A 7,956-nucleotide genomic window follows, 5' to 3' on the forward strand; every position below is an offset into this window, starting at 1 on the left:
TTTCAAAAAGTTACACTCATAAAAAGTTAGCAAAATATACCAACTTCTCAAAATATGTAAAAATAATGTTTAAACATATAAAAATATTCAACCTCATTTCAAGTAAGAGAAAAGATAATTAAAATACAAAGGCAACATTTCTCACCAACAGGTTGATAAAAATATCAAAATCTTGACAATTCACTCTATAGCAAGGCAACAAGGAATACTTTCATATGTTGCTGGTAAAAATTCCAAGTCTTGCAGCCCCTACAAAAGAGAATTTGACAATTTCTAACACATTCACTTTACTTTTCAATCCATTAAAAACTGTTTTAGAAATTTACCCAAAATTGTACCTGTGACAATACAAAAAAAATATGCATGAACTCATTCAATATGGCATTATTAGTAATTGGCAAAATACTGGAAACCACCTAAATACTCCCAACATGGGAAATAGATTGAATAACTGTGGCACATACACAAAAAGTAATACTAGGCAAATAACAACAAAAAGGAAGATTTCATGAGTAGATACAGAGCAAGTTCCAGTACATAGTGTCAAGTGAATGAGCAGAATACAAAAGAGAATGCCACCCTGAATGCAAAAAGTAGAGAGGTGAGCCAAAGCATACACAAATCTAATTTTTATTTTTTTCCAAAAAGAAATACAGAGAAGGTAAAAAAGAAAAAAGGAAACTGTTTACCTACAGGAGAATGAAGGAGGGTTGAAGGGATCAGAGAAAGTGAAACCTCTCTGAGTATGCTTTTTCATATAATTTTGATTTGGGGATAAATATTAATAGTCTACGTAGTCAAAAGATATGTAAAGTTTACAACTGTTAAATAGTCCTAGAGTTTACAACTATTAAGATATAGAGGAGGGAAATGGAATGAAAACAGAAAGAAATTCAACTGAATTATAAATGAATAAAATAAACATACTGAAGGACATTTTAATACAGGATGAATACAACTAAGTTTTGAGCATAATACTCTGTATATTGCAAGTCCAGGGGAACCAAAACTGCAAATAAAACATGAGCTCTTCTTCACAAGTTTGCTTTTGTAGTGATAAGAGGTAACAGTTTTGAAACTATTTTATGTACATTGTAGGACTGAGCAAATGAATAAATATGTCAATGTTTTAAAGATCTGGGGTTTTCAAAATGGAAGAAAGAGATACAATTATGGAATAAAATGAGGCAAAAAAGAACTTTGTGGTGTAATAAAAATGAGATGTATAAGTATAAACCTATTTTATCTCCTAGCTTTCTCTATTGGAAAAAAAACTAGAAGTAATGCAATTTTGATAGCAATAAGTCCATTCAAATCTTGGTTTCTAAATACCATTATCACTAAAAGGAATAGGGGGCTCCCTGGAGAAATGAATAATTACATGTCTGAGACATCCTCTTCTTCTAGAAAGTAAAGAAGTGCTTTAGAAAACGATGAAGGAGAAAGAGGAGGAGGAGAGAGGAGGAGGAGAGAGGAGGAGGAAGAGGAGAAATGAAGAAAAAGAGAAAGGGAGGAAGGGAGGGAGAGAGTAAGGGAGGGAGAGAGGAAGGGACAGAGGGAGAGCGGGAAGATAAGGAAAGAATACCACATAGCAGCAACTTGAAAAAGCACCCCACTGACCAACCATTGTCTTATTATTTGAGCATCAAAAGAAATAACAGATTATAACCCATTTTATAAAGCAAGAATTTATGCATCTATATGATTATAAGTAAATAAATTAAAAAATGAGGAGAAAAGGGAGAGATCTTCCTTGCAATAGAATGCTGATAAATTTGGAAAAAGTGGTAATCTTGGAAAATCACCATATTAAACCATCTCTATGTATATCAAATCTTGGGTTTAAACCTTCATGAGTAGCTAGATGAGTAACAAAAATGTCACAAAGTGTGTCTTTGCAAATTGTTTGTTAGTTATAACCTAGTAAAAACAAAAGCTCAATAATTTTGTGGCATAGAAACCAGCCAATACTTTGATCAGATTATCAAAGTTAACATTGACAATAAGAGTCAAACAGACATCAGGTCACCGGATGTGTTACTCAGCGAGACATACAACATCATCTATGCAGAACTCTAGCCAAGAACTCCTAACCTGACTCTAATCATGAAGAAGTGTCACATAAACCCGAAATGAGCAGTGTTCTATAAAATAACTAGCTATATTGTGACAAAAAAGTCAATATAAAAGATAAACAGAGATTAAAGTACTATTCTCAATTTTAAAAAAAGAGAGACATGACAACTAAATATCCATGAGCATGAACTGGATCCTCTACTCAAGAAAAAAATAATGCTATAAAAGACATTATTGGTCCAATTGACAAAATTAGTATGTGAACTACTGGTTAAATAAAAGCCTTGTGTCACTGATAAATTTCCTATTGTTTGATAACGGCATTCTAGTAACATAAGCGAACACTCTGGTTTGTAGAAAATACACACTGATGTATTAAAGAACAAATAATATATTTCTCAAATGATTCAGAAAATGATACTATAGAAAGATATAAAATGTAAAAATTGGTGAATCCAGCTAAAAGGCATATAAATATTCTCTGAATTATTGTTGCAACTTTTTTCTAAGTTTGAGGTTATTTCAAAATTAGATTTTTTTAAATACCATATGAAAGAGAGGAAAAAGAAAAGAAAATGGTGCCCTCTATAGCTCCGTGCCAGAGTCAGCACTGCTGAATTTCAGCACCACATCCCCCATAGACAGAAACATTGCCCAGAGTAAACCGCACCACCACTGGCAGATGTCTTGGGGAGAGGCACCTCCTTCCTTCCAACAAGTGCCTCACTGGAGCTTCTCTAAGCATTCCTGCCCTTTGCGTTCTGGTCATTTCTGACCACTTCATCTTCAATCTACAGAGGGAGAGCAGCATCACAGAGCCAGGTTCCCATAAGCCCTTCATCACATGGTCGTGCGTTTCTCCTCTGGGAACTCCCTATGGCTATAAGCATGTCTTATCCGTGCTCGTATTCAGAATGGCCGAATACACAGAGGGACTCCATCCTGCCTCCACTGTTGAGTGGAGCTAGGATATGGTGAGTGTGAGGAGTTATACCATCATGAATGTTAACAAGTCAACAGTGAATATTCCCACAGAAACCTTTACAATTATCTTCACGCCGGCACTCTCTCTCCAAACTTGTGTCAGGAAAGTGAGGAGTGACACGAAGCATCTAAAATACATACTGGTCTTGGTACTGGAAAGAAACAACTATGTCTTCAACCTGATGCCTGATCACCTCTTTAGCAGATTTGCTAGGTTTTAAACTAAACTTAGGAGTAGTGTCAAGGTGGAGAGAAGCTTTAAGCCCCATCGCATCTATTTACCCTAAACCTGAGTAGCAAGCATCTCAACTAAAAGGGTTAAATTTTCTGGGAGACAGAGAAGAAGAGGTTAGCATCTTTGAAGACCCCTCCACCCACCCAAACGATTTCTGCCCTCATAATGACAAGGAGATGAAGGTCCAGTTACCACCACCAATTCAAAATTCCTGAGCTCTGACTCAAAGCTTTCTGAATGTGTGTCTTTCACATTCTCACTATGCCCTGGACTGACCTGTCCAGGTAAAAGCGTGAATTCAGAAATGACATACCTACAGTGGCTCTCTTGGGAGCCATGACCATACAAAGAAAGTAGAGAAAACTCAATACTAGACCACAGAAGTCAACTTTCCGCATCACACCGAGGTCTTTGCTGACATTCTTTTCCAGGTTCCTAGTCTTGAGTTGTGCTGGAATTAATTAATAAAAACAACAAACAGTTGCTGGGAAGTTATGGTTCTTAGAGAAGAATCTAGAGCTGGCAGGACCAACAATAAGACTAATCTACTCTATTTCAACCAGGATGTATGAGTATACATCCTGGACCAAAGGCATCAAATTCTATTACCTACCCAGAAAGAAGAAATCAGCAAATCTTGGGTTTAAATTCTCATAAGTGAAGACAAAATGCTTTTGCTATCATGATTTGTTTTGAGGTTACATAGGAATTCTTACTTGTGTAAATAGATAAGACAGTTTTGCCATCCATATGCTTGATAATTGAATGTTTCCAAATCCTAGAACCCAGGAAGCAAATCCAAATGAAAAGGACATAACGGTGGTCTTCCTTAAAATGTTCAGCTATTTAGGGAGCTCTGTCAAAACACCTAGTTTCTACTGGGATAGTATAAGGGGAAATTCTTAATTGAATGGAAGGAAATGATATGTCCATGGAGCCTTTAATAGAGCTAAAACCTCCTTGGAATACCTCTGCCACCAACACTGCCTTGTCACCTGAGGGGCAGGAAAGCCTCAACAGAATAGAGGAATGAATAGGCCCTAACAGTGATTCTGATGAAAAACTAATTAGGAACATAACAAGAAGATTATTAATTCCTGCTGGAATCAAAATTACAGACCTTACCATACTGGAAATGTGAACAGTAGATAAAAACAACTCTCAGGCCATGTTTTGAAAACCGCCACTTGGAAGAAAGGAACAATGAATTAGAAGTATCAGGAGTCATGAGCAAACATAAGATTTTAATGCTAGGGTGAATATTTGGAGACTTTAGAGTGGTCAAAAGAGTAAGAGGTCATTATGGCCTGTGTGTGTCAGAGTGGGTGATGTGCACAGGCCCCAAGCTGCAGCAAGGGCAACTTCTTACTCCAGAGCATTGAGAAGAAATGAAATGTATATAGAAGGCAAGTAGGTAGGGGATCCCAATACTGAAAAGAAGACGAATTACATTCCTACACTTTATTTCTGACATGATAAATACTTGGATTGATCTGATTTGGTACTTAGCCCAGGGACATGTCAACAAGAGAATTCTCTTTATCCAGACAGGCAGGGTAAGTCCTAAGATAAGATTTGATGGCTACTTAATTGGCCACAGAAAGCCAGACTTTTTCAAAGTTGGACTGCTCACTGAAGAATCTTATACTGACATTGGGTTCAAACCTCTCCCAGGAAGCCCCTTCTCTCTACTCTGTCCCCACATGCCTCTAAAAATGTATGTCTATTTTTTAAGATCATCTGTAGTCTCCTCTCTTCCCTTGTCCCCCATCAAGAGCTGGACGATGTTATAATTTTCTGTTACTAAAATTTTTATTTCTCTAAAGTGGTCATAAATGCTGGCTTGATGACAATCCAGAAATACTTCATATACTAAACAAAAAAACTCACTATGAAAATTGCTTGGTTTATTTTTGTTTATGTTATTGAGATCTTGCAAATGACACAGCTGAATGTTTATCCTACCATAGGAAATGCATTTTGTTATTTGTAGTTTTGGGGTTTTTTTTCTGCTTTTATTTTAAAAGACAAGAACAATAAAAAAGAAACTTAAACAATACACACACACACACACACACACACACACACACACATACGTTTTAAATTTGGAGTAAGTTTATCCTACAACATTTTACCTTCCAAAGTTTTTATTTTCTACTTTTCCATTAAGAGGAAAATATTTCAAATTTAGCAATATTAAAACACAAATTGAGATACACAAGACCTTCAATACTTTTTTTTATGCACTCATCCCTAGGTATCCACAGAGGATTGTTCCAGAACCTCCAGAGAACATCAAAATCTATAGATGTTCAAGTAGTTTGTATTAAATAATGTGGTATTTGTGTATAAGCTATGTACATCCTCCCATATACTTTAGATCAACTTTAGATTATTTATAATGGCTAATGCAATGTATGAGTAGTTGTTACATGTATTGTTTACAGAATAATGACAAGAAAAAAGTCTATAGATCTTCAATACAGATGAAATTTTCTTTGGAATATTTTTGATCCACAGTTGGCTGAATCTGTGGACATGGGACCCACAGATATGGAGGCTGACTGTTCTGCTCCCAGCCCTTCTCCTGAGATGGCTGTAGGTGGCCCAAGGGTTTCACTCCACCCTCCTGAAAGAGGTGTCCTTATAAGTATCTCTTAGACCAGGTTGTCCTAGACCAGGAGGGATAAGGACAAAGGAGCTCAGTGAGGAGCAAAACAAAGAGACCTTGAGAGAAGGGCAACTCTTGTTAATGCCACTAAGTTAAATGAACCTCCTGAAATTATAGTGGCAATCGGCAATCTAATCAGAATTCCTGAGGACTGCTATGAAGTGACAATTAAGTCTAGATGAATGAGTAAATCAAAAATAATACAGAAGTAGCAGATGAAACACACACATACAGATCCCCTTTTTTGAGATTATATATAATAAATAAGAGTTTGGGGAGCTGGAAACTTTTTTGAGATTATGTATAATAAATAAGAGTTTTGGGAGCTGAAAACTTGAGTTTCATACTCTTCAGCCATTGTTGGACGGCAAGTCTGTCTAGACCACACCTTGCCTTCTCCTTGAAAGGAAAGGGAAGTGAGTGAGCATTCATATCATCATCTTACCCAGCTCCATTTTTCACAGCTCCACCAGGTGAACAGGTTGTGTTTTTCCAAAAGATGCCCATTAGTCTCTTGCCCTCTAAACCTCACAAAACCCAATATAAAGAGATAGATAATGGACTTCTAAGAAAGTAGATAAAGTACATGGGGAAAACTCCCAGCTGGGTGTCTCTTCCTGGGGAGCAACCTCAATCAGCTCACAGAGATCCTGTCTGAACATTTTCTAACTGATAAAAATTTGTTTGATCATGAAAACAAAACAACTTAGAAAAAGGGAAGAAAAATCTTACCATAGATTCCAAACAGGAAACATCAGCAGCTCATGGCCCCATTCCCTGCATGGGCAGTTTCTGTCTTTGTGATTGCTGTGATTGGGGTCACCTGACATTTGATAACAGAACCACACTGAGGCCAAAGCTACTGGACAGCAACATGTAGATTACCAAGAACATGGGCTGGGTGAAATTGAGTTCAAATCCTGGCCCTCCTCTCCCTGATGACCATGGGGGTTCTCTTTCTCTGCAAACAGAGATCATAGTACCTACATCACAAAATTGTAAGACTTAAATGGAATTATGCATGCTGTGGGCACTCAGTAAACTTGCACTGGCATTTCTCTCAAGGAGGATTCCAAGCTTCCAGAGACGACATGTACACAAACGCTTCAGTAAGCACTAAGCTGAAAGGGAAAGGTATCAAGGCTTTTTTCCACAAAATAGAAACTGAGGCATGTATCATGGAATTCAGGCCTAGACATTACATTGTTTTTAACCCCAGGCCTGTGCTAGATCCCTCAAAGGAGCTCAGAACCCTCTGCTTAATCCTGAGGCTGGATGTGAAAGGATGCACAGTGGCTTCTTCCTTTTCCTTTTTTCTCTCTCTCTTTCTCTTTCCTTCCTTTTTCCCTCCCTCCCTTTCTTTCTTCCTTTCATCCTTCATTTTTCTTTTCATTCCTCTTTTGTTTTTCAAATGCTAAATTGCTTATAAAAGCATTTATCTCTCGTGTCTAAAATGGTTAGCTTATACAAAATGCTAGTTTTTATCTCCCATAAGCAATCCGGTAGCTTACACAAAAGTAAGCTACCGGATTGTGTGATAATTTCAGACAGGCCACTGTGGATTCGGTGGAATTACAAGGTTGAGCAGGATCAGGGGTGGGGGTGATAGAGGTCCAGACCCTATCTCCACTCCAACCTGAGCATCTGTCAGAGATCCTCAGAAGGGACAATTCGTGTCCCTGGTAAAGTACTTAACCAATCATGGCCTATGAGCCTCATCTATAAAGTGCTAGGATCTCAAAGCTCTCCTCAGCCCAAACTATCTTCCAGCCACATATTCAAAAAAATAATAATAAATTTAATGCTTTTCTCTCAGTAACATAAGTTTGAACTGATAAATCTATATTAAAGGAAAATGCCTCTAAATTCCCAAAGTATTAATATCATAAGTTGAACTATTTTCCTAGTTTATTGAAGAGTTAAAAATACACAGTATTATGTGTGCTCAGGTGCTTTACTGATAGTTCCTCATTTAATCTAAGTCTTGGGA

Source organism: Castor canadensis, chromosome 12, assembly GCF_047511655.1.
Source record: "Castor canadensis chromosome 12, mCasCan1.hap1v2, whole genome shotgun sequence".
NCBI lineage: Eukaryota > Metazoa > Chordata > Mammalia > Rodentia > Castoridae > Castor > Castor canadensis.